The sequence below is a fragment of the Barbus barbus genome, assembly GCF_936440315.1.
Source record: "Barbus barbus genome assembly, chromosome: 7".
Taxonomy (NCBI): Eukaryota; Metazoa; Chordata; class Actinopteri; order Cypriniformes; family Cyprinidae; genus Barbus; species Barbus barbus.
Genome location: NC_136735.1, coordinates 18,868,643 through 18,895,320, shown reverse-complemented (window position 1 = coordinate 18,895,320; position 26,678 = coordinate 18,868,643). Strand labels below are relative to the sequence as shown.

The following is a 26,678-nucleotide window of genomic DNA, read 5'->3' as shown; positions in this document are numbered from 1 at the left end:
CAAAGAGTTTAATCACGGGGGTTGTTAACATGTGACAGTGTCAGTCTCGCATTTTGACCTTTTAAAATGGTGAGAAATGCTTGTAGGAGGAAATTCATTTGACAGCAAGCAGTGGTTGGTTAAACATCACACACTCTCCCTCCTCCTTGTTAAATGTGCAGAATTCAGTCTTTATTCAGTCAAAGATAGCCTGCACTGGAATGAAGGTGGTATAACATTTTAAGGAAAAAACAATACCCGCTCTCATTCCAATTTTAACCAGAGAGCCTTTTTTTTGGTACTCATAAATGGCAGAAGAGGTTTTGATAGAATCTAATGGGAAAAGTAGAGGGGTAAGTAAGCCAAATTTATTATTAGGATTTTATTATTATTATTATTATTATTATTATTATACGTGTTTAATGAATTCTTTAATTTTTGATGCAACCAAGAGTTTTGAGAAGGAGAAAATATTCAAAACATTATAAAATATGATGGTTCCTCTAGATGAAAAGACTATCACAATTCATATCGTGCATATGTTAAATTCTCGTTTACAAGGAGAATTTGGCTGTAAAGTGAAATCATCTCTTTTTTTGTTCTCAAAATGTATTTATTTCGTTCTCGTAATTGTCTGTAAATCTGCTATTTAACTTGTAATCTTTTTAAAAGCGCAACTAATCTAAACTTAATTCATTTGATTTATTTAAAGCATATTTCCAAACTAAAAACTGTGTGTGTGCGCGTGTGTGTAAATGTGTAAGAGTCTCACTATCCTATCTGCATGTAGAATGGTTTATGAACTTGTGTTTTTTCACACTTCTGTGAAGGAAGCCCAGCAAGGCAGCAATATTAGAATGTTTCCTACAGTTTCTATAAATTAATTCATTATATGTTCAAAGGCAGCAGTCCAAAGTATCTTTTATTTGGTATTTTTCCCAACAAACAAACATTAAATAACATGCTTCTTCAAGCTTTAGGGTCATGTTTATAAATGCAAAGCATTTTTAGCAAGCGGCTGTCTAGCTATTTGCAACTCTCTTAAAGAGACAGCAAATGGCAGCAAGATCTTAGAAAATAACGAGTATCTTACATCTTGTCAGGCAGAAAAAAAAAAAATGTTTATCAGTAAATGTGCTGTCATTGTACATTAGGAAGCACCAAACAGCATGGGTCACATTAAAAAAAACTTTCCCATTCATTTTCTGTGAGGGCATTACAAAAAACATTCTTCAATAAAGATAAACCAAAACAACTTAAGAGATCAATCACAGCATAACAACCTTTGACTTGAAGGAAAAAAGAAAAAAGAAAGAAAATTACTCATCCCAACAATTATTGTGAATTAACAATGTAATGACTGTAGAATGACATGTCATTGATCCTGAGCTCTTCGTCTTGAAAGGTTTCCACATTATTGCGGAATTTCTTTATATGAAGAAAAAATGAGGTTTTTACTTCTTCACTGCATCTTGTGAACATCCTGTGCCTGTTGCAGAGAAAGCTCTATTTCTGAGAGCCCTGTGTTCTCTTTCTGTGGCCCACCCATAAAATTTAGAGTAAATTTAATCTCGGACCCTGTTTATAGGTTTTTACTTTAATTTTACTGTTTTTATTTAAAAGAAAATAGTTGCTTTTGAGAATATTATATCAGTTTCCAACTATGTATTATTAATTCATTGTACAATACATATAAAACAAAGTTAAGTTGGTTAGTGAAATATAAAAAAGGAATTAGTGGTTATTATCATTTTTGCTCTTTTTACACATACTTATACACAAGTGACAATCTCTCCCTTCATACTTTGAGGTTTCCACTTCTTCTTAACTGAGAAGTTTTTTTTTTCATTTCAGTGCTTTTCCACTTTTGGCAGGTGATGATAGTGATTTTGTACATGTGCAGGGTAATTGTTGTAACTCAGTTTGCCTGGGCAGTGAACACTCATGCTAGATCTAGTCATGGTTCACTTGCACGCTAATGCAGTCACGTGCTGAATGGATCAGCACCAGAGTCTAATACTTTAGACTCAGTTTACGGTTTATAAACAATATAACATTTGTGCTTAAAGTGTGATTTTCTAATCCAGAGAGAAAATTCTTACTTTATTGTGCATGTTGATTACAGTGTGTATCGAATGAAATATTTCTGTAATCTACTCATTCTTTCTATATAGAGTGGTGTCACTATAAGATTCTTGGCCCTTTGAACAAATTTGTGTTCGACCTCAGCCTTGCTTGCCCCAGGACATAATTGTTGGCCCCTCTAAGCCACTGGGACCTATGCACACAGTTCCCCCTGATCACGATGTCCCTGTGCCTATATAACCAGCAGTGTTGAACACTCAAATTATTAAAGAAAATCTGCTCATATCATTATAGTTTTTTAAGCCAAACCAGCTTTCTTATAAAAGCAACTTCACGTTAGAAACAATGTAATAATGTGATTTATCTAAGTAACAGGCGTCTTAAGAAAAGTTTAAATCCAAAAACAAGAATGTGTGTTATTATAAACAGCTACCTGACTCATGGTTGTCTATCACTTGTTTCTCCAGCATCTAACCTCATCCCTGTTGGCGGTCCTCTCTTCCTTTGGGAGCTCTATGCTGTATGGTTATAACCTGGCGGTTGTTAATTCTCCTGCAGAGGTGAGTGAGACCACAAACACAATTTTTCACATAGCCTCACATAACTCTTTTTTTTATGCAGCTGGATTGAATCACCTACTTGGTGATTCAATCCAGATGATACAAACTCATCTACATATTAGCTAACCTGAAGGTGAGTACATTTTCATTTGCAAATTTTCATTTTGGGGCGAGCTGTTCCTTTAAGTGTGTGATTTAATTTAGTTGAAAATCTTTAGCTAATTGAATCTCATATCGCTGCCTAACATATATTATAACTGTTTAAGAATGACTGGTAATGTCTATTTGTTCTTCACACAGTACATAAAGGACTTTTATAACCAAACCATTGTGAGGCGTAATGGGTCAGGAGTGGATAAAGAGACTCTCACACTTATTTGTTCAGTCACTGTGTCTATATTTGCCATTGGAGGCCTGGTGGGCTCTCTCACAGTGGGAATGCAGGTTACCAGATTTGGGAGGTACAGTCTACAGTTTGTACATGTTTCCCCTCTATTAAACTTAAAAGGAATAGTTTCTGAAATGTCGACTCATTGTATTAGCTGGCCAAAGTTCAATAGCCACTTGAATGTTTTGTGCATCTTTCTAATTTGTAGGAGAGGGACACTGGTACACAGCACAGTTCTGGTGTTTATCGCCGGAGTGCTGATGGGCTTCAGTCAATTATGTGAATCTCCAGAGATGATCATCATTGGGCGCTTCATTATAGGGATACACTCAGGTTATTAGTTTCATTTAATATGGAAGGCCTTAAATGCCAAAAATGACTCACCATGTCATAACATGACTTTCTTTTTTTATCTGGGACATAAAATATATATTTTTTGATGGTTGTTGCCGTTTTTAAATTTTTTTTTATTATAAACAGCGGGATACATTTAGCAATTTTAGTGTAGTCCTTCCTTTCTTAAATATGTCTACTCATATTGGATTGTAATTTTCTCCTTTGGATTTCTTCAGCTGCTGTACTGATATGTGCTTCTCTGTTGTGCTTCTGCAGGGATTTCTCTCAGCGTAGTGCCCATGTATCTGGGAGAAATTGCTCCTAAGGATCTCCGGGGCTTCCTAGGACTTGTGCCCAGCATCTTCATCTGTATAGGAGTGTTTATCGCTCAGATTCTGGGACTCTATGAGATCTTGAGCAAGGTGGTTCCCTTCCATTTTATTTTATAACATTAGATTGTCTTTCTCTGTTATGAACATCACAGATTAATTGCTGTATTCTTAACTTTTGTTGTGCCAACATACTTTAAACAGATCTGTTACTGCTTTACTGTCAGTCTTGTTAAGTCTTCTTATCATTATCATTTAGTTGTTCCACACAGGAAGAGCACTGGCCTCTGTTCCTCTCTCTAGTTGCGGTGCCTACATTCATACAACTCATGTTGTTGCCATGGTTCCCCGAGAGTCCGAGATATCTGTTGATGGAAAAGCGGAACATTCATGCCACTATCACAGGTAAAGACACAGCCAAATCCATATTACAGTCTTTCTTAAGTGGAACACAAAAGATGATTTTGTTTTTCAACAATACCCTAAAGATTATCAGTCAATAGCAAAATTTTGCTTCACACAGAGCAATTGCACAACTTCAGAAGATTTATATATATATACTACTGTATGGACTATTATACTGTTATGGTGCTTTTGTTCTTTGAAAGCCTTTTATCATTCATTGTAATTGTATGGAAAAGAGTGACCACTGAATTCTCTGGTGTGTAAACCAGAGGAATATGTTTAAAATACATTTATTTCATGCTAAGTATCATTCAAATCTATTAACATACTTACTGGCATATTGCTCAAGACTTTACTGATGTAAACATTTTAATTAAACTTTATTTGGAGTACTACTTGTGCACAATGCACATTTCTTAATATTAAGCCTAAAATGTGCTTTAATGTCACTATTAATGAGGATTTTATGATCTTTGAATAATATTAGTCTTTAAATGTGAGATATTTAAAGTGTACCTTATGTGTACTTGCAATATAGTTCCACTTTAGCACAATCAAATACATTCAGTATATCTTTAGTTGGACTTCAGCTCTACTTCTGCACAATTAAAGTGCATTAAAGGGTTACTCCACCCCAAAATGAAAATTTTGTCATTAATCACTTACTCCCATGTCGATTCAAATCCGTAAATGCTTCTTTTGCCTTCGGAACACAATTTAAGTTATTTTGATGAAAACCGGTAGGCTTGTGACTGTCCCATTGACTGCCATATAAATAACACTCTCAAGGCACAGAAAAGTATGAAAGACATCCCAAAAATAGTCCATCTGCCATCAGTGGTTCAACTGTAATGTTATGAAGCTACAAGAATATTTTTTGTACGCAAAGAAAACAAAAATAACGACTTTATTCAACAATTCGTCTCCTCCGAGTCAGCGTAGCACCATTTTGGAGAGTATCCGCCGGACGCAAACTGCGTATGCTGTTCTGTGTCAGCCGCAACACACGAATACGCTGTTTTCGTTCAAATCAATGCATAAATAAACATAGAAGACGTATCCATGTGGTGCAGCTGATACATTTATTATTTATTTTTCACTTGGGAAGTTGAAAAAAAACTTAAAATCTTCCATTAAAAAAATCTAAAAATTCTTCTGAATGTTGGCTGCATTAAGGTTGATTAAATTGTGTTGGAGGGATTAGTGGCCAGACCAGAAGACTCTCATAAGCTGTTATTGTTCATACTGTGATCTCAGGCTTTAGAAGCCGACACTACAAAGGCCCATCGGTCATACAGCAGCTACCAGACAGGAGAACTCACTGACTGCAGCAAAGAATGTGAGACGGGATTAGAGGAGAGTTGCATAAACATTAAATCATTTCTATACAGAATCATTACGGATTTGTGTGATTTAAATGTAAGCACATGTACTTCTTGAAGGATGACTAGATGGATGAGATAATTAATTAAACATTTACATATCTTAGATAAGTAGCGTCAATGTGCTTATGTTGGAACACATAAGAGGAGCCAGAGGAGAAATTCAGCGTTTCCTTTTCCTCCTTCTTTTTGGATCCCTTGTGCTCCCACAAAACACAATGACAAGACAAATGAACACATGGCAACCAAACCATCATCTGCCATGCACTCAAACAGAAAAAAACAACATGCAATCAGAAATGCACAAAGCATGGATGTCCGGATTCCGAGGCTAAAACTGAACCAAGATTAGACCAAAGTGTGTGCAGACATGTCCTGAACACCTAAAACAAAAAGGAAAAGAGCACACGGCTCAGAGAACAACCCCAAATATGTACACTTACACAAGGACAAGACACACAACCCATGATTGTCAGGATCCTGTCACCAAACTAAGAATAAGATCAATGATGGTGACAGGACCCTGACACTATGTGTATTGTGAAAGACACTATATAAATAAAATGGACTATTTTAAATTTTATTATTATTTTAATTTATGAGGGTCTTTGAGAAAAAGAAGTTCACTTTATCATACTTTTTAAAATATGTTTATGTATTACATAATAATATTATTTCAAATAATTTACTTTTAACGTTTTTGATACTAAATGAAAATGTATTATAGTTTACATTTATATAAGATGCAGTTAGCTTGAACTGTATTTTGTAAAATAGTACTTACATGCATTTTATATGTAATTTCAGAATTACTTTTATTGTGTTTAAAAAAAATGGTTAAAGTGCACTGCTAAATTTACTGACAAGCATTTATGTCATTTCTATGGAAACTTGTATGTCATGTATTTAAATATATTTGTAATTACACATCTGTGACCCTGGACCACAAAACCAGTCTTAAGTCGCTGGGGTATATTTGTAGCAATAGCCAAAAATACATTGTATGGGCCAAAATGATTGATTTCTCTTTTATGCCAAAAAATCATTAGGATAGTAAGTAAAGATCATTGTCCATAAGATATTTAGTACATTTCCTACTGTAAATATATCAAAACTTATTTTTTGATTTCATAATATGCATTGCTAAGGACTTATTTGGACAACTTTAAAGGCGATTTTATCAATATTTAGATTTTTTTGCACCCTCAGATTCCAGATTTTCCAATAGTTGTATCTCAGCCAAATATTATCCTATCCTAACAAACCATACATCAATGGAAAGCTTCTTCTCATTATTTCCATGGTTTTGAGTGAGCATAAAACTGTACTGTATATTCAATATTTATATTTTATTTATGTGTATATTTCAGATTATATATAGGCTATACACCAGCCTATATACTTATAATCAATAAATATATTGATCTCTTGTTCTTTTGTCTGTGTGGTTGGAATCATTGCAGGATTCTGCATTGGGCCTAGTGAGGATCTCACTGAACGGGAATTTATCTTAGTCATTTTCATGCCTTCATCTATATCAGACTCTTAAAGGTTGCCCTTTATATTTGTAACGGTCTAAATAGGTCAAATATGTGTTGGCATAAAGGTTTTCAAGAGCGGGTGTGAATAAATATAGATTTAAATTCAAAGAGACAGGATAGTCTGTTGCATGACCTGATGTTTTATTCGGACCCAGAATAAGTAAAGTAAAAGTAAAGTCGTGACGTATTGTCAAGTATGGTGACCCATACTCGAAATTGATGCTCTGCGTTTAACCCATCCAAGTGCACACACACAGCAGTGAGTAGTGAACAAATGCACACACACACACACACACACACACACACCGTGAACACACACCCGGAGCAGTGGGCAGCCATGCTGCAGCGCCCGGGGAGCAGTAGGGGGTTCGGTGCCTTGCTCAAGGGCACCTCAGTCGTGGTATTGAGGGTGGAGAGAGCGCTGGACATTCACTCCCCCCACCTACAATCCCTGTCGGCCGGGGACTCGAACCCGCAACCTTTCGATTATGAGTCCGACTCTCTAACCATTAGGCCACGACTTCCCCACGACTTAAGGCGAGATGAACATGCAGTGTGTGTTTCATTCATACTCGAGGGCCGGAGGGCGCAGAAAGTTGCACCATGAAATTCCTAATATATGAAATGGATGAAAACAGCTGTTTTCACAGAAAACAAAACGACGAGTTTGAGTCCTTTATTGTCGATTGCGACAATATATGGTTTATTTGTGTTTTTCAAGTCATCTCCAGGTAATAAATAAAGTATATGAACAATGCAGTGCTAATTGACATAGCATTCATTACAGTATATAAACTATTCTGCCTCATGGGACAAAAAAGTGTTTGTAGTATATAAACAAATCATTATTACAGGTTATTGTCCAGCAGTGTATTTCTAAGCTATAAAAAAGCTATAAATAAGAGAAAAACTTAAAGTTGCCTATACACTACCAGTCAAAAGTTTTTGAACATTACAATTTTTAATGTTTTTTAAAGAAGTCTCTTCTGCTCAGAAAGCCTGGATTTATTTGATCCAAAGTAGGCCATGCTCTCTGGTCCATGCTCTCCTGGTTTACCATCACCAGAGGTCACCCGTTCACCACATTGACTCTCACACTACACAGCACACTGGACTACAGTTCCCACAATGCATTGCACAGATCACAGCTGTCACCATTCACTCATCACACACACCTGATGCTCATTTCACAATTACGCACTCACTATTTAACCTGGGACTTCCTCTTGCTCTGGGCCGAGTATTGTCTGCATTTAGTGCTCTCCTAGCGCTAGCTGCTTTACCGTGCCTTCTGTGTTTCTGTTCAGTTTCTGTAATTGTTTAGCACTTATCACTCTCCCAGGGATAGCTACTTTACGGAGCCTTTGTCTTAGTCATAGTCTTGCCTTGTTTTCCTGCCGTGTTTGACCCTGCTCGTGTTTCCTGGATTTACCCTTTGCCTCTGCTGTTTGGACTCTGTTCGCTCCCTGTTTGGATTATTGCTCTCGTCTCTGGATTATCTCTCTGCCTTGCCCCTTTGGATACTGTACGCTGATCGTCGACCCACGCTGCCCTTCGGATTGTTCTGTGTCTTGCCTCTGCCATACCTGTCTGCTGTTATTTGACCCTGCCTCTCTTGACCATGTTTACTAATAAAGCCCTGCGAATGGATCCGCACGTCTCACATCTCGTCAACCCTGTAACAGAATACTCGGCCACAAGAGGATCCAGCAGCTTTTCAGAGGATCAGGAGGATGGTATGGACACAGCTTTTCGTTTGCTGCGTTTCAAGCAGGGTACCCGATCGCTGGAGGAGTGTATCGAGGGGTTTTTAAATTTAGCCAATGACTCTGATCTGCCGGACTGTTTTTTAATTGATCTGTTTGGTGATGGCCTTAACTCTCAGAACTAAACTCTTTAAAGAGGGTCCGCGTTCGTCACTCTCGCAGTTCATGGATTATGCCTTGCTGTGTGTGGGCTCTCCGTTCACTGTGGGTGTCGCGGATGAACGTGACACCGCACTCACTCGCGAAATGGTGGTAACAACCACATCCCTTCAGGTCGTCGCTGTCAAGCCAGAGTCTGCTCACGTCGTCGCTGTCAAGCCAGAGTCTGCTCACGTCGTCACTGTCAAGCCAGAGTCTCTTCACGCCTCCGCCGAGCTGCCAGAGGCTGTCACCAGAGATCTAAGGTCAGGCCTTCGAGTTCCCTGGCTGATATCCAGTGTGATGGACCCACCACTGATGTCAGTGCGAGTAGCTGGCATTCCCAGGGCCTCAACCCTGGCTGTTACTGAGACTACTCCCCTGACCTCAGTGCTTCCCGTTATGGTGGTCGCCATTTTGAGTGTGTGGGCTACACACTGTGCTCCTGAGGCCTCTCCTGTCCACGAGTCTGTTCCTGAGGTCTCTACTGTTCACGAGTCTGCTCCAGTGCCTCCAGAGGTGGCGGCTTCCGCTGCAGAACCTCCCGAAGTGGTGGCACTTACTCCCGTATCCCAAGAATCCAGTTCTCATGTCACGGCCAGGAGTGCCGATCCCGAATCCCGAGAATCCAGTTCTCATGTCACGGCCAGGAGTGCCGATCCCGAATCCAATTCTCAAACTACGGCCAGGAGTGCCGATCCCGAATCCAGTTCTCCAGTCACGGCCGGAAGTGCCGATCCAGATCCCTGAGAATCCTGTTCTCCAGTCACGGCCAAGGAGGCCGTCTGCGAATCCTTGTCCTGCCCAGTCACGGCCATGAAGGCCGTTCTTGAACTCACTGTCTACCCTATCACGGCCACGGAGGCCGTCCCTGAACTCACTGTCTGCCCTGTCACGGCCACGGAGGCCGTTCCCGAACTCCCTGTTTACCCTGTCACGGCCATGGAGGCTGTTCCTGAGCTCACTGTCTGCCCTGTCACGGCCATGGAGGCCGTTCCTGAGCTCACTGTCTGCCCTGTCACGGCCATGGAGGCCGTTCCTGAGCTCACTGTCTGCCCTGTCACGGCCATGGAGGCCGTTCCTGAGCTCACGCCCTGTCCTGTCACGGCTAAAGAGGCCATCTGTGAGCTCTCGCCCTGTCCTGTCACGGCCAAAAAGGCCGCCTGTGAACTCACGCCCTGTCCTGTCACGGCCAAAGAGGCCGCCTGTGAACTCACGCCCTGTCCTGTCACGGCCAAAAAGGCCGCCTGTGAACTCACGCCCTGTCCTGTCACGGCCAAAGAGGCCGCCTGTGAACTCACGCCCTGTCCTGTCACGGCCAAAGAGGCCGCCTGTGAACTCACGCCCTGTCCTGTCACGGCCAAAGAGGCCGTCTGTGAGCTCTCGCCCTGTCCTGTCACGGCTAAAAACAGTCTATGAATCCTCGTCCTGCCCTGCCACGCCCTCTGTGATCATGAATGCTCTCCCTGTATTGTCTGTCTCTGCTCTCCCTATGTTGTCTGTCTCTGTTTCCCCCAGATCTCAGACTCTGCCATGGTTTCCTGCCCAGTCTGCTTCCTGGCGAGGGTTTTCTGCTCAGGTCTGGTGGTCCTCTCTCCCGCCGTGGTGGTCTTCTGCCCGGGTCTGTTGGTCGTCTGCCCCGCCGTGGTGGTCTTCTGCTCGGGTCTGGTGGTCGTCTGCTCCGCCATGGGGGTCTTCTGCCCGGGTCTGGTGGTCGTCTGCCCTGCCGTGGTGGTCTTCTGCTCGGGTCTGGTGGTCGTCTGCTCCGCCGTGGTGGTCTTCTGCTCGGGTCTGGTGGTCGTCTGCTCCGTCGTGGTGGTCTTCTGCTCGGGTCTGGTGGTCATCTGCTCCGCCCTGGTGGGTTCCTGCTCTGTCTGCTCCGCCCTGGTGGGCTCTTGCTCTGTCCTGGTCGCCGGTTCCGGCTGGATGTCCTGCTCTGCCCCAATCCCCGGTCTTCCCACTTCCTCAAGGACCTGGCCCTCCGTCCCTCCCCCTGTTCCGCCTCCGCTCCACCGCCCTCCTGGATTATTTAGGAGCGTCTGGAAGCCGCTCCTTGGGGGGGGGCTATGTCACGAATCTGGTCCATGCTCTCCTGGTTTACCACCACCAGAGGTCACCCGTTCACCACATTGTCTCTCACACTACACAGCACACTGGACTATAGTTCCCACAATGCATTGCACAGATCACAGCTGTCACCATTCACTCATCACACACACCTGATGCTCATTTTACAATCACGCACTCATTATTTAACCTGGGACTTCCTCTTGCTCTGGGCCGAGTATTGTCTGCATTTAGTGCTCTCCTAGCGCTAGCTGCTTTACCGTGCCTTCCGTGTTTCTGTTCAGTTTCTGTAATTGTTTAGCACTTATCACTCTCCCAGGGATAGCTACTTTACGGAGCCCTTGTCTTAGTCATAGTCTTGCCTTGTTTTCCTGCCGTGTTTGACCCTGCTCGTGTTTCCTGGATTTACCCTTTGCCTCTGCCGTTTGGACTCTGTTCGCTCCCCGTTTGGATTATTGCTCTCGTCTCTGGATTATCTCTCTGCCTTGCCCCTTTGGATACTGTACGCTGATCGTCGACCCACGCTGCCCTTCGGATTGTTCTGTGTCTTGCCTCTGCCATACCTGTCTGCTGTTATTTGACCCTGCCTCTCTTGACCATGTTTACTAATAAAGCCCTGTGAATGGATCCGCACATCTCACGTCTCGTCAACCCCGTAACAAAAACAGTACAATTTAGAAATATTTTCACTATTTAAAATAACTTTTCTATTTGAATATATTTTAAAATGTAAATTACTCCAGTCACACGATCTTTCAGAAATGATTCTAATATTCAGATTTGCTGCAAAAAAAAAAAACATTTATTATGATGTTGAAGACAGCTGAGTAGAATTTTTTTTTTTTTTTTCAGGTTTCTTTGAATATAAAGTACAGAAGAACAGCATTTATCTGGAATAGAAATATTTTGTAACATTATAAATGTCTTTTATCATCACTTTTGATCAATTTAAACCATCCTTGCTAAATAAAACTCTTAATTTCTTTTCCTAAATAAAATAAAATAATAATACCGACTACGCACTTTTGAATGGTGTAGTGTATAATGTTACAAAAGCTTTTTATTTCAGATAAATGCTGATCTTTGGATCTTTCTATTCATCAAAGAATCCTGAAAAAAATGACTCAACTGTTTTAAATAATAATAATTAACAAATGTTTCTTGAGCAGCACATCAGCATATTAGAATGATTTCTGAAGGATCATGTGACACTGAAGACTGGAGTAAATTGATCACAGAAATAAATTATATTTTCCAATATATTCAAATAGAAAGCAGTTATACATAGTAAAACTGTATTTTGGATTAAATAAATGCAGGCTTGGTGAGCAGAATTTATTAAAGTTTATTAAAAAAACATTTCTGTCCCCCTCACTTCTAAAATGATGGCTAAGCCCCTGCCTAGGCCTACATGAACCTGTTGGATTCAAAGCGTTTTTAATTAAAAAATAATAATAAAAAAAAAAGCAACACTGCTATATGATAAGTTATGTAGCATGTGTTGCTTTTTTTTCAAATTAATTAAAATACATCAAATTAATATGACTTTAATGCTGTTATATGTTTGTTCCTGCACAGCTGGTGTCCCATTTCTCATGACAGGAGAGCTCTTTAAACAATCCCATCGACCTACATTGTAGGAGGATTTTTCAACTGGATATCAAACTTCACTGTGGGATTTGTCTTTCCATTCCTTCAGGTAAATCTGTTTTTGTCAATCCTTGTTGCTGTTTTAAAGGGTAACTAAATCCTAAAACAACTTTTTTGAATTAATGATCTGTAAGACTGTGTCTTTAGTAGTGCTGTGCATTGATTCGAGGAAATGTTTTGACATTTGGTTATAAAATGTTTTAATTTTGTAATATATGGTGTAAAAACGTCTAAGTGCTGCCCTCTTCAGGTTGAACGGTGGCGACTGCAGTTGAATTTTCCTATTGGACGTTGCATACCCCTGTGGCATATGATGGCACTTACTAACCACACCCCTGCACGAGTTCACCACGTCCCCTCTGTCTCCACTGGGCTCTGCCCACTTTTCCAGCATTTTTCAAATATTGCCAGTGGGTGGAGTTAGGCTCTGACCAGGGGTTTAGTTACCCTTGGAGTGTCTATGTACACTAAGTGCAAATAGCCTGCCTTGTTAGCAAAGACTATTTATATTATCTCCACCCACCAACGTGTGATTGGGTTATTCAACATAAAAAAAAGACATTAATTCAGCAGCAGTTTCAGTGGTGTAGATTCAAGATTTTTATTCTTGATATTTTATTATTGTAGATGGTCAGGCATGCACTTTTTGACGCGGTCGACCCGAGTTCGAGCCCCCCTTTTGCCGATTTTTTTTTTTCCCCCTCCCTTTTTAAATCTCATATCGCATCGGAAAGGCATTTATTTTCAATAAAAATTAAGGCAATAATCAAAAAGTTGAAAATAAATGTATCGGGTAGAGTTAGGGTAGGTGTAGGGAGGGCTTTTTCCCAATAAGGTGCCATCCATTTAATGATTTGAATTAAGGGGATACACTGCTGGCCAATAGGGTAAAAAAATTAACTAATAGTTATCACCTTACTTACCTAGTTGATTGATTACATTGATATGCTAGAGAGTACCAGAGGGGACATTGCGCTGTCTCCTGAGTAGCGAAGAGGTCCACCTGAGCCTGGCCAAACACTCTCCAAATCTGCTTCACCACCTCGGTGTGAAGCATCCATTCCCCGGACAAAAGCCCCTGTCTCGACAGGGTGTCTGCTCCCACATTGAGATGCCCAGGGATGTAAACCACTTTCAATGAGAGTAGTTTTCCCTGGGCTCACACAAGGATGTGGTGCGCCAGCCTGTACAGGGGGCGCGACTGCAGACCTCCTTGGTGGTTTATATAAGAGACCACCAATGTATTGTCGGTGCGAACTAACACATGGTGACCACTTAGTGTCTGGGAGAAAGCATTTCAGAGCCTAAAACACGGCCAGCATCTCGAGCCTGTTGATGTGCCAGGCTAGATGACAGCCTCTCCACAGGCCGTGGGCAGGGTGGCCACTCATGATCGTTCCCCAAACGGTGAGGGATCCCTAGGACAAGAACCAAGGTTGTCTCCACATGTCTAAGGCACGTAGGCACCGCCGCGTGACCTTGATCATGCGAAGCGGGTTTCCCCTTGGGGAGAACCCCTTGGTCTTGAGCCACCACTGTAGGGGTCTCATGTACAGCAGGCCAATAGGTATCACGTTGGACGCAGCTGCCATCAGACTCAGCAGTCTCTGAAACTGCTTGACAGTGAGTGACTGGCCTTTCACTCTCCTGAACTCCGTGAGGATCGACTCGATCCGAGCAGGGGACATACGTGCCTGCATCGTGGTCGAATCCCACACCACGCCAAGATAAGTGGTTCTCTGTAATGGAGAAAGAACACTCTTCTTGGCATTCAGTCTTAACCCCAACACTTTCATGTGGGCGAGAACAACATCTCGATGTTGAGCCGCCCTCCGCTCTGACTGAGCGAGAATCAACCAATCGTTGATGTAATTGAGTATGCGGACGCCCCGTAGCCGCAGCAGAGCGAACGCAGCGTCCACGGGGTGAGAGTACTAGGCCGAAAGGAAGTACCCGATATTGGTAAGCTATGCCCCCAAAAGCAAACCTCAGGAACCTCCTGTGAGAGGGAAGGATGGAGACGTGGAAGTATGCGTCCCGTAGATCGATCGCGACAAACCAGTCCTCGGAACTGATTTGAGATGCGACCTGCTTGAGAGTAAGCATCTTGAACTTCAGTCTGGCAACTGAGTGGTTCAGCTGCCTCAGATCTAAAATGGGATGCAACCCTCCATCCTTCTTTGGAACTATGAAGTACCGGCTGTAGAACCCAGACTCTCTTTGGTGAGGAGGAACCACCTCGATGGCTTCCTTCCTTAAGAGAGCGTCTCTTGTTCCATTACCAGAGCCTGCTCGGGGCCCACTAACATGGTATTTACCCCGTTGAATTGAGGCAGACGAGAACCGAACTGGATACTGTAGCCTCTCTCTACAGTGCGCAGGACCCATCGAGACACATTTGGCAGTAGTTTCCACGCTGCGAAATAGTCTACTAAGTCTACGACTGGCCTCTGGTGTAACCTGTCCTGGAACAGCACACCGGCAGCGAACGGCCAAACTAGCTGCTCCAGAGACCCCCGAGGGGGTGGTGAGCATCTCGGCTCCGCCACATTTCCGGGCGGAAGAGACCGAGATATGCGCTCGCTGGAGACCGCTGCGCCCTGGAACACTATATGTGGCAGGGTTAGCAGATCGATCTCCTGAGAGCACTGGGGGAGGACGAGCACCGTACATTGCGGCGATCGTCGCTCTACCCCAGCGGGGGCTGCCCTCATAAGCCTTGGTCCACGACCATCAGGGCTTCTTGGCCGAAGACCTCTTCGTCTGAAGCACGGTCCGCAGATCCTGCTTAGGCTGGGAGGCAGTGTTGGGGAAAGTTACTTTTAAAAGTAATGCATTACAATATTGCGTTACTCCCTAAAAAAGTAACTAATGACGTTACTTAGCTACTTTTTATGGAAAGTAATGCGTTACATTACTTTTGCGTTACTTTTGCATTACTTTTTAAATATGAGCAGGGCTTGATTGTTTTTAATACAAGAAATTACATTAATACAAATGTAAAAGCCCTGTATCTTGTCAAGGAAAAGTAAATTCACGTCTGTAAAGTAAAACTCAGGATAAGAAGGTTTAACACTCTTCGGCAATAAAAAAAACAATGAAGCACAATTGTTAGTTTATCTAAAGTCATTTTTGCTTATTAGTATGGTTGAACTGGATCATCAAAGGTCAGCAGCAAAGACATTGGTTAATAAAATGGGATTAGATACATTTGTGTTGTTTAACACATTTAATTATTGCAGTTTGCGTCATATTCTGAGTTTGCATTTCACTGTTTTAATTCATTTTGATGAATACTAAATCTGTTTTTTGCGAGTGGGATGAATTCATGCACATTCACATTTAGATCTATAGTAACAGCATGCTCACACAGCGCATTGTCAGTCAATAAATGGGGAAAAAGTAACTGTAAGTTACTAAGTAAGTGTCTATTTACACTGTGCAAATATCCCATCTTGTTGGCAAAGCCTATTTACACTAACTCCGCCCACTAACGTGTGATTGGGTTAGTCAACAATAAAAAAAGAAGTTACTTCAACATCAGTTTCAGTGGCGTAGATGGTAAGGCGTATGCTTTTTGACACGATCGACCCGAGTTCGAATCCACCTTTTGCCAAACATTTTTTTTCTCCCTTTTCAAATCTCATATCGCATCAGAAAGGCATTTATTTTCAAGAAAAATGAAGGAAATAATCAAAAAGTTGAAAATAAAGTATCGGCTAGGGTTAGGGTAGGTGTAGGGAGGGCTTTATTGTCCCAATAAGGTGGCATCCATTTAATAAATTTGAATTAAAATTATAATTTGCACTCAGTACGTTATTATTGCGCACTGTTTTATAATGTACTACAATACTGAGGTGCAGATAATTGCCACTATTTGCAATAAGTAGTATAAATAGCAGAAAATCTTGCTATTTTAACATAGTGTAAATAGAATCTATATCTATTTGCACAGTGTAAATAGCATATCGTTAAAAAATATTGCTATTTTCACTTGGTGTAAATAGAATCCATCGCTATTTACACTTAGTGCAAATAGCCGCTGCCAAAAAGTAACTGGCGTTACTTTTTTGAAAAAGTAACTCAGATATTTTCTTGTAAATTAAAAAGTAATGCGTTACTTTACTAGTTACTTGAAAAAAGTAATATTATTACGTAACTCGCGTTACTTGTAATGCGTTACCCCCAACACTACCTCCTGGTGCCTGTCGACAACGGCGTCAACAGCGTCACCGAAGAGGCCGGAAGGCGAGAGCGGGGCGTCCAAGAGGAAGACCCTGTCACGATCCTTAATATCGGACAGGGTCAACCACAGATGCCTCTCCGCCGCCACAAATAAGCGGTTTTGCAGAGTTCACTAATGTCCTCCGCAGAAATTCCCTCGCCCTCATCCAACTCTTTAAGCAGGTCAGTCTGGTATGCCTGCAACACCACCATGGTGTGTAGACATGAACCAACCTGACCCGCTGCTGCGTACCCCTTGTCCACCAGTGCTGATAATGTGCGCAGCGGCTTGGTGGGCAGGGTCGGAGCCTTCAGAGACGATGCCACGTCAGGAGACAGATAGCCCGCAAGCGTCTGTTCCACACGCGGCATTGCTCTGTAACCGCGCTCACTCGTCCTATCACATTACCGTAGTAATCGGACGAGGGGACTAAGAGGCGGGCCGAGAAGGGTTTTCCCCACGACCTCGACACCTCAGACACTCGGCCGGCCAGTTGAGACTCAACTTGGCTACAGCACGAGTGATCACCTCGACAAGCTCCTCATATTGGGGTGACAGAAGGGGTGCAACGTGCTCGGCACTTCCTATGTCACCCTCCTCGGAGGAAGACACGAGAAGCGCCAAGGCCGCTGTCCGAGGGGAAGTATCCGCCAGGCAGGCTTCCAAACTCGGGGAGCGGTCATGGGATCCGGTAGGTGAGGATGGAGATAGAGACTCGCTCGTCTCCAATCCCTCTACCAGATCCCGCTGCGAACCCGAGTGCCGTCTCCGCTCCATGGGGAACGCCAATGAAGGAACCCTCTCCGGAGAAAAGGTCCAGTGGGAGCGAAGCACAAGGAAGGCCCTTGCAGTGCGGGCAATCAGCCCCCTCGAGAGCCGCCTCCACGTGTCTCGCTCCCAGGCAAAGCACACACAAGCCAAGCTGTGTGTATCTCCCACACACAAGTATCGCTTGCAGGGAAGAACACAACTTGTATTACGCCTCGCCCCCAAGCTTGGACTTAAACTGCTTCTTTGACATAATAACAGACAGACAACAGTAAATAGGACTCACAGTACACAGAGCACTTAGCTGAATGACAGAAAGCTGATGCCGGTTCCACCGCACGTGCTTTTATACCAGCTGGTCATTACGTCACCTCACCCGTGACGTCCTTCCCATTCGTTGGACGGATTTCATTAGTATTCAGAGCCGGTTACGCTGGGGGTGTTCCCCAAAGCGTCTCCTGACGCAGCTCGAGTTCCTGAAGAAGAAACTGTGTTTTTGCCTGCAGTGTCTCCCCTTAAAACTATAATGTACACTTAATACGTTATTATTGCGTGCTGTTTTATAATGTACTACACTACCGAGGTGCAGATAATTGCCACTATTTGCAATAAGTAGTATTAATAGCCAAAAATCTTGCTATTTTAACATGGTGATACCATTCATCGCTATTTGCACTTAGTGTAAATAGTATCTATTACTAAGAAAATATGCTCTTTGCACTTGGTGTAAATAGTATCTATCACTAAGAAAATATGCTCTTTGCACTTAGTGTAAATAGTATCTATCACTAAGAAAATATGTTCTTTGCACTTTGCACTACAGTGTAAATAGCATCTATTGCTATTTGCACTTAATGTAAATATACACATTTTTAATGGGGATTTTAGGTTTGTAATAAATTTACATCTTAATTTATGAAAATTATATATCGCCCTATAGGTATCATACAGTGATGGACAGAATTATTGACACCCTTGATAAATGTGAAGAAAAAAGCCTGTAAAAATTAATCTGCATCATTAATCCTTTTGATCTTTTTATAAAAAAAAATCCACAAAAATGTTTTTCTCAAATACACGTTGGACACAATTATTGACACCCCTAGAAATTATTATGAGTTAAATATCTGTGAAGTATATTCCCATACATATTTACAATTTTGAGCACTCCAGGGTGATTATGAACTCCCATTTCCAACTTCAGGGTAATAATTAAGAATTTCCAATCAACATAAAGTGTTACGAAACTGCCTGGAAGAGGATGTGTGTCTATATCGTCCTAATGCACAGTGAGGAGGAGAGTTTGAGTGGCCAAAGACTCTCCAAGGACCACAGCTGGAGAATTGCAGAAAATAGTTGAGTCTCGGGGTCAGAAAACCTTAAAAAAAATTGTCAAACAGCACCTACATCACCACATGTTGTTCGGGAGGGTTTCAAGAAAAATTCTCCTAGCTCATTCAAAAAAAACCTCCAGCATATTCAGTTGTCAGACACGACTGGAACTTCAAATGGCACTGGCTTCTATGGTCAGATGAAACAAAAAAAAAAGATCTTTTTAGCAGCAAACACTCAAGATTTGGTGCATGCACACATGTACAATGAAATATACTGCTGTATTTTTAATGTTGTCAAGTCACCTTTATTTATATAGCGTTTTTAACAATACAGATTGTGTCAAAGCACTTAACATTATCAAATTGGAGGATAGAGTGTCAGTAATGTTGTATAATGATAAGATTAAACACTCAATTTTCAGTTAAAGGCATTTCATTATTGCATTCAGAGATGTCATTGTCTAGCTCAGTTTAGTTTAAAATGAAAATTTAGAGTTGTTAAACTGGTCAATGGAGGTTTCGAAGAGTACTGAATAAAAGTGTGCCGTTAATTGTGGCCAATGTGTATTAGATTAAAATATTTATTTCATAATGATATTTCCTCCCATTTTAAATTCTTATTCTCCAATTAAAGGTTAGATTTTTGTGATTATTTTTTTTTTTTAAATAAAAGATCAAAAGGATTAACAATGCAGATTAATTTTCACAGCCTTCTTTGGTCATATTTACCAAGGGTGCCAATAATTCTGACCACCACTATATATGATAAAATCACTCTTGATATAGGGCCATATATGTCATGTTACATTTCCGTACGTGTTTAATAACAAATTATATTGTCAGCATACTAATTGTTTATTTTCACATTAAATTGGACTTTTAATGTCAGATTTTCGTTGAATTTTCAGATGTCAGCTGGAGCGTTCTGTTATCTGGTGTTCTGTGGTGTGTGTGCGGGGGTGGCAGCCTACGTTTTCATCATCCCTGAAACAAAGAACAAAACCTTTGTTCAAGTTCAAGTTTATTTGCATAGCTCTTTTTACGATACAAATCGTTGCAAAGCAGCTCTACAGGATATTAAGTTTCCACAATATATTTATATATTGCAGAACCTTAATATATTTAACTTATGGCAAAATTTGGTAATTCTGTATGTTGTCTGAGCATTGGCATCCTCTGAGGTCCTCTGAGGGGTTGGCATTATCTTTTCTCAGGTGTTCGGTCAGGGTTGGATCCAGGGTTGTATCCAGACCGAAGTTTCTGTAATTCCTAGTTACCACGGAATGTTAATGACAGATGCGTAGCTGCTGTTCCATGTAAGCAAAAATGATTTGTTCAACCCAAGCTAAAGAATAATAATAATGTACATTTGATCAGATATAACTGCAGTACAAGATTATAAGATGCATTATGTGAATGCTTGGCTAAAGAGATGTGTCTTTAATCTAGATTTAAACAGAGAGTGTGTCTGAACCCTGAATGTTATCAGGAAGGCTATTCCAGAGTTTGGGAGCCAAATGTGAAAAAGCTCTACCTCCTTTAGTGGCCTTTCCTATCCTAGGTACTACCAAAAGTCTACCAAAAAGGTAGAAGACAAGTTAGGTACGCAGGAGCTAAACCATTTAGGGCCTTATAGGCAAGTAATAATATTTTGTAAATGATACGGAACTTAATAGCCAGTGCAGAGACTGTAAAATTGGGGTAATATGATCATATTTTCTTGACCTGGTAAGAACTCTAGCCGCTGCATTTTGGACTATCTGTAGCTTGTTTATTGAAGATGCAGGACAACCACCTTGCAGTGCATTACAATAGTCCAGTCTAGAGGTCATGAATGCATGAACTAGTTTTTCTGCATCAGAAACAGGTAGGATGTTTCAAAGCTTGGCAATGTTTCTAAGATGGAAGAATGCTGTTTTTGTAACATGGGAAATATGATTTTCAAAGGACAAGTTGCTGTCTAATATAACACCCAGATATTTTACTTTAGAGGACGTAACAGTACATCCGTCTAGTTGCAAACTGTAATCCAAGAGATTCTGTGTACTGTTTTATGGTCCAATAAGTAATATCTCTGTCTTATCTGAATTTAATAGGAGGAAACTATTGGTCATCCAATTTTTTACATTTTTACACAATCTATTATCTTAGATAGTTGAGAAGTTTCATCTGGTCTTGTTGAAATATATAGTTGAGTATCATCAGCATAACAATGAAAACTAATCCCGTATTTTCTAATTAAATTACCAAGGGGCAACATGTATATTGAAAATAGCAGAGGACCTAGGACAGATCCTTGTGGTACTCCATACTTTACTGGTGATAAATGAGATGACTCCCCATTTGAATAAACAAAGTGGTAGCGATCGGACAGGTAGGATCTAAACCATCTTAAAGCCTGCCCTTGAATACCAGTATAGTTTTGTAATCGTTCTATGAGTATACCATGGTCTATAGTGTCGAACGCAGCACTAAGATCAAGTAATACTAGCAATGAGATGCAGCCTTGGTCTGAAGCAAAAAGCAAGTCATTTGTAATTTTAACAAGTGCAGTTTCTGTGCTATGGTGAGGCCTGAAACCTGACTGAAATTCTTCATAGAGATAATTTTTTTGCTAGTAGGAACACAATTGAGCAGACACAACTTTTTCTACAATTTTAGACATAAACGGAAGATTTGAAATGGGTCTATAATTTGCCAGTTCATTAGAATCTAGTTGTGGTTTCTTAATAAGAGGCTTAATAACCTCCACCTTGAATAGTTTTGGGACGTGAACTAAAGATAACGATGAGTTAATAATATTGAGAAGCGGTTCTTCTGCTACAGGTAACAACTCTTTCAGTAGTTTAGTGGGTACAGGATCTAATAAACACGTTGTTGGTTTAGATGCACTGATAAGTTTATTTAGCTCTTCCTGTCCTATAATTGTAAAGCACTGCTTGTTTTTCTTTGGGTGCGATGAATGAAGCTGAAATACTAGACGCAGTAGAATCTACATATAATATTGTAAAAAAATTCATAAAGTCATTACTATTAAACTGTGAGGGAATATTTAGATCGGGTGGCGTGTGTTTATTGTTAATCTAGCCACTGTGCTAAATAAGAACCTTGGATTGTTTTGGTTATTATCTATGAGTTTGCGGATATGCTCTGCCCTGGCAGCTTTTAGAGCCTGTCTATAGCTGGACATACTGTTTTTCCATGCAATTCTAAAAACTTCCAAGTTAGTTTTTCTCCATTTGCGCTCAAGATTACGAGTTTCTTTCTTGAGAGAATGAGTATAAGTGTTGTACCATGGCGCAGTACGTTTTTCTCTAACCTTTTTCAATTTGAGGGGGGCAACAGCTTCTAATGAATTAGATAAGATAGTGCCCATGTTGCTAGTCATTTTGTCTAGTTCATGTGTATTTATGGGTACACAGAGCAGTTGAGATAAATCAGGCAGGTTATTTGTGAATCTGTCTTTGGTGGCTGGAACAATAGTTCTGCCTGGACGATAACGCGGAGCCATATAACTAATATCAGTAATACGCAGCATGCACGATACAAGGAAATGATCAGTAACATCATCACTTTGAGGTACGATATCTATATCGGTAAGATCAATTCCATGCAATATAATTAAATTGTCAATATCGCACACCCCTATGTCTCAGTTACCTAAAGTTACTATTTATTGAACTAAATTATTATCGTTTTGCTTGACTCCAAAAGAGTTTATTAGGTCAGTAAACGCAAGTCCTAATGCATCATATGTATTATCAACTTGAATGTTAAAATCTCTGACAATTAGCACTTTATCAACATTGACCAATAGATCTGAGAGGAAATCTGCAAATTCTTTTAGGAAATCTGTATATGGCCCTGGCGGTCTATACACAGTAGCCAGAGCAAGAGATAAGAGAGATTTCTTTTGCATATCTAACAGTGTAACATTAAGCAGAAGTATTTTGAATGAGTTAAACCTCCTGTATCCTGTTTTCTGAGTAACATTGAGAATATAACTATATATTGTTGCCACACCTCCACCACGACCAGTCTGACGGGGCTCATGTTTATAACAGTAGCTTGGTGGAGTAGACTCATTTAGACCAAAATATTAATTTGGTTTAAGCCAGGTTTCAGTCAGGCAGAGTACATCAAAATTATTATCTGTGATCATTTCATTTACAATAACTGCTTTGGGTACGAGTGATCTAATGTTTAGGAGCCCAAGTTTTAAAAAATGTTTTTGTTCATTTATTTTGCGTTTTTCTTGTTTAATCACGATCAGATTTTTTTTAGATCCTGCATTAAATTTATATTTTGATCTCACTATTCAGGGAACAGACACAGTCTGTATAGATTGGACAACGCAAGTACTTCTATCTTTTAAGTGGGTAGAACAAAAGTCATCAGCAGTTATTTGAGAGTTGGCTTACTAGTCAGATGGAGCGTAGCGTCCTGGAGATGTTGTCCGACAGGAGTTCCGCTCCGACTCTGCTGGGGTGCAGGCCATCAGCACAGAAAAGCCTAGTACGCTCCCAGAAAAGTTTCCAATTATTAACAAAGAGCAGTTTCTGTTCTTTACACCATGACAATAACCATTCGTTTAAAGCAAAAAGTCTACTGAACCTTTCGTGTCCTGGTCGATACGTGGGAAGCGGTCCTGACACGATGATCGTCGTCGCGGGCGATATGCTGCGTACCGTCTCGATCAGGCTCCTGAAGTCCCTCTTCAGTGTCTCCGTCTGCCGCAGCTTGGTGTCGTTAACCCCCGCGTGCAGCACGACAGCACCGATGCTCTCGTTGCCCTTCAGGATCACGGGTATCTGCGCAGAAACATCGAGAACACGAGCACTGGGGAAATAGTGAGTGTGAACTTTACCTTCAGCTAACGTAGCACGGACGTGCCGGACGATGGAGTCTCCGACAACCACAGCGTCACCTTCCGTCTCGCGGAGGGGAGCGAAGCGGTTCCGGGTGGAGATCTCAAACACCGGAGGTGGAGAGGTCGTCGCCCGTGGCCTGGCACGCGTCTTCCACTGCTGGTGCATCCAGGGTCCGTGGCGTCCCGGTGCCGGAGTGAAGGACATCTGGGAAGATCGCGTCCTGGGTGCACAGGGTCTGTGCAGAGAAACACACGGAGTAGAGGTGGTGGGAGTGTTAGCAGCGTATACTGTATACTTACCCCGGACTCGTGAGCATCAGTCCGGGATGTTTCCAGTGCGGCTCTCCGCTCTCTCAGCTGGGCCTGCTTCTCCACCAGGTCGCTGATCTGGTTCTCCACGGCCTCCAACTCCAGCTGCACCGAATGCAGATCGAATGTGTCCTCACCTGCACTCAAAAGTAGACACAAATCCGCCATTTAAGCAAGTAACAGTGAAACAATGGTAATGTGTGTGAATAGAGTATTAGCAATCTAAGCGAGATTAGCGGCAGCCACGCTGCCGATGCTAACGGGCTGTAAGCTAATAGCAGACTCGAGAAATCTGAATAAAACTAGTTGATAACAAGGCGCTCTGATTGGTTTTGTCTTAGAATGCTTTAGTGGATATATTCACACGTTATAGAAACGAAAATGATAGTGTATAAAATTGTTTTTAAGATAGAAAATAGATGATAAAGAATCAACTTGATGGAGCTCAAACTCAAAACACGCAGTCACAAATCAGCGCACTTTGTAGAGATCAGTCAGATGTTCGCTTCAAGAAATGCTTGTGAAATTGAAAACCAGCCGCTGGGAATCACCGACCAACTCGGGCTCAAAAAAATGAATGGGTATGGTGCACTGGTGCCTGGAGATGTGGACAGGACAGAGAAATAGTGGTGAAGAAAGAGGGCAGTATTGTTTGTTTGCATGCTGTGTTCTGGTGCTACAAACCACTATTCTGTGCACTGCGAGAATGTGATGTTTTCACGAATCATCTTGTGTCATTAGATCACTTACAAAAGCACTATTAAAGTAGCTCATATGTCAAGTACTAAAGAGCTTTTATTTGCAAGTCTTCTGAAGCCATACAAAAGTTTGTGTAATGAACAGATTAAAAATGGAGCTTATGCACTGGTTGGAAATCAACAACATCTCATGTTATTGCTCGACTAGTAACCAAATGCCAAATCTGTACATAGATGCCATATTTTGAAAGTTTAGAAACTCTCCTGTTCATTTTATGTCATTAATTGCATTTTTCTCAAGAAAGTTTGCAGCACATTCAAATTTAAATTTCCTGAGACCTTCAGTTTTGGTTTGTGCCTCACACAAAGCTTTTATACGCCTTCAGAAGGCTAAGAATATAGAGCACATGTCATGGACTAAAGTACAGTTCAAAAATTTGGTGTTGGTAAGATTTTTTTACGCTTTTGATAGAGGTCTCTTCTGCTTACCAAGGCTGCATTAACTTGACCAAAAATACAGTAAAAAATTAAGTATCATTGCAATTTGAAATAATTGTTCTCTATTTTAACATATTGTAAAATGTAATTTATGGTCAAAAGCTGAATTTTCAGCTACATAATTCCAGTCTTAAGTGTCACGTGATCCTTCAGAAATCATTCTAACATGCTGATTTGCTGCTCAAGAATTTTTTTTTTACTATTATCATCAGTGTTGATTGATAATTCTTTAATGAATAGAATGTTCAAAAGAACAGCATTTATTTGAAATAGATTTTTTTTATAGCATAATAATTGTCTTTACTGTTACTTTTGATCGATTCAATGTGTACTTGTTGAATTAAAGCATAATTCCAAAAAAAAAAAAACCTCTCTGACTCCAAATATTTGAACAGTGGTGCACTTTTGTAGTATAGAAAATTAGAAAATGATAATTGATAAATGCCTTTTTTTTTATCATGACCTCAGGTTGCATTGCAGGTGAACTGTTCCAGTTCTGCAAATCACTAAATAAGAATGCATCGGCTAAATGACAAATAACCAAAGAAGTGCTTCTTATATGGTTTATACTCAAAGAAAAAGAGGATTTTAGTTCCTCCTACCTGTTGAAATCTGTGACCTGTCATATATAACATGGCTAAAAGTATCTTTATCGTTGTTGTTGTTGTTGTTGAAGTTGAAGTTTAGTGAACTGTCCCTTCAGTAGTTTTATTTGCAGCCTTATGAAAGCTATAACGTGGCCAAAGTATCCTAATGGATTGTATTTTCCTTAAGCCATATTGTTTATACAGTTGTCTCCCTTATTTATGTAAGGGAGTATGTTCTTGGCTACATTAGTAGTTTTATTCCAGTATATAAGTTTATTTGCCTTTATGAGGTACACATAATTATAGTAAATAAACTTGAAATTATTAAATAAATATGTTAGCAAAATAATGATAACCAAACTATGACAAAGCAATGTGTTGTATATGTGAAATGTGTTGTAAGATATTGTTCAACAACAAGACAATATGTTGTTTTCAAGTATAAATACAACAACTTTTTGTCATGTCATGTGACTGACTTTATTAATATGTAGTATGTGTATTGGTGGAAGACATTCAGTCTGACATGTGCAGGAAAAAAACAGCAGAGGGCGCACCAGGACATAAAAATGACCACAATTTTCTAAAACATTTTCTGTATGATATAGGACAGGGGTCTTCAATGTGATGGTCCCCATGTGAAGAACCCCTTTCTAAAAAATAAAGGCAGCTGTCCTATATATTTCCATGTATTAAGATGAATAAATACTGTCTGAGAAAAGGTGTCCATCTGTAAATACAGTACAACATGTTGTCTGTAAAA

At 40.7% G+C, this 26,678-nt stretch overlaps 1 pseudogene across 1 annotated transcript; it reads left to right on the top strand.

The window, feature by feature from the left end:
* Nucleotides 1-287: 287 nt before the first annotated feature.
* LOC306872710 (solute carrier family 2, facilitated glucose transporter member 9-like) lies at nt 288-24,759 on the top strand (annotated as a pseudogene). The gene is made up of 10 exons: nt 288-332; nt 2,532-2,624; nt 2,925-3,085; nt 3,221-3,345; nt 3,625-3,770; nt 3,950-4,082; nt 6,895-6,945; nt 12,555-12,675; nt 19,862-19,966; nt 24,622-24,759. The product of its transcript is annotated as a solute carrier family 2, facilitated glucose transporter member 9-like (transcript).
* The last annotated feature ends 1,919 nt before the right edge of the window (nt 24,760-26,678 follow it).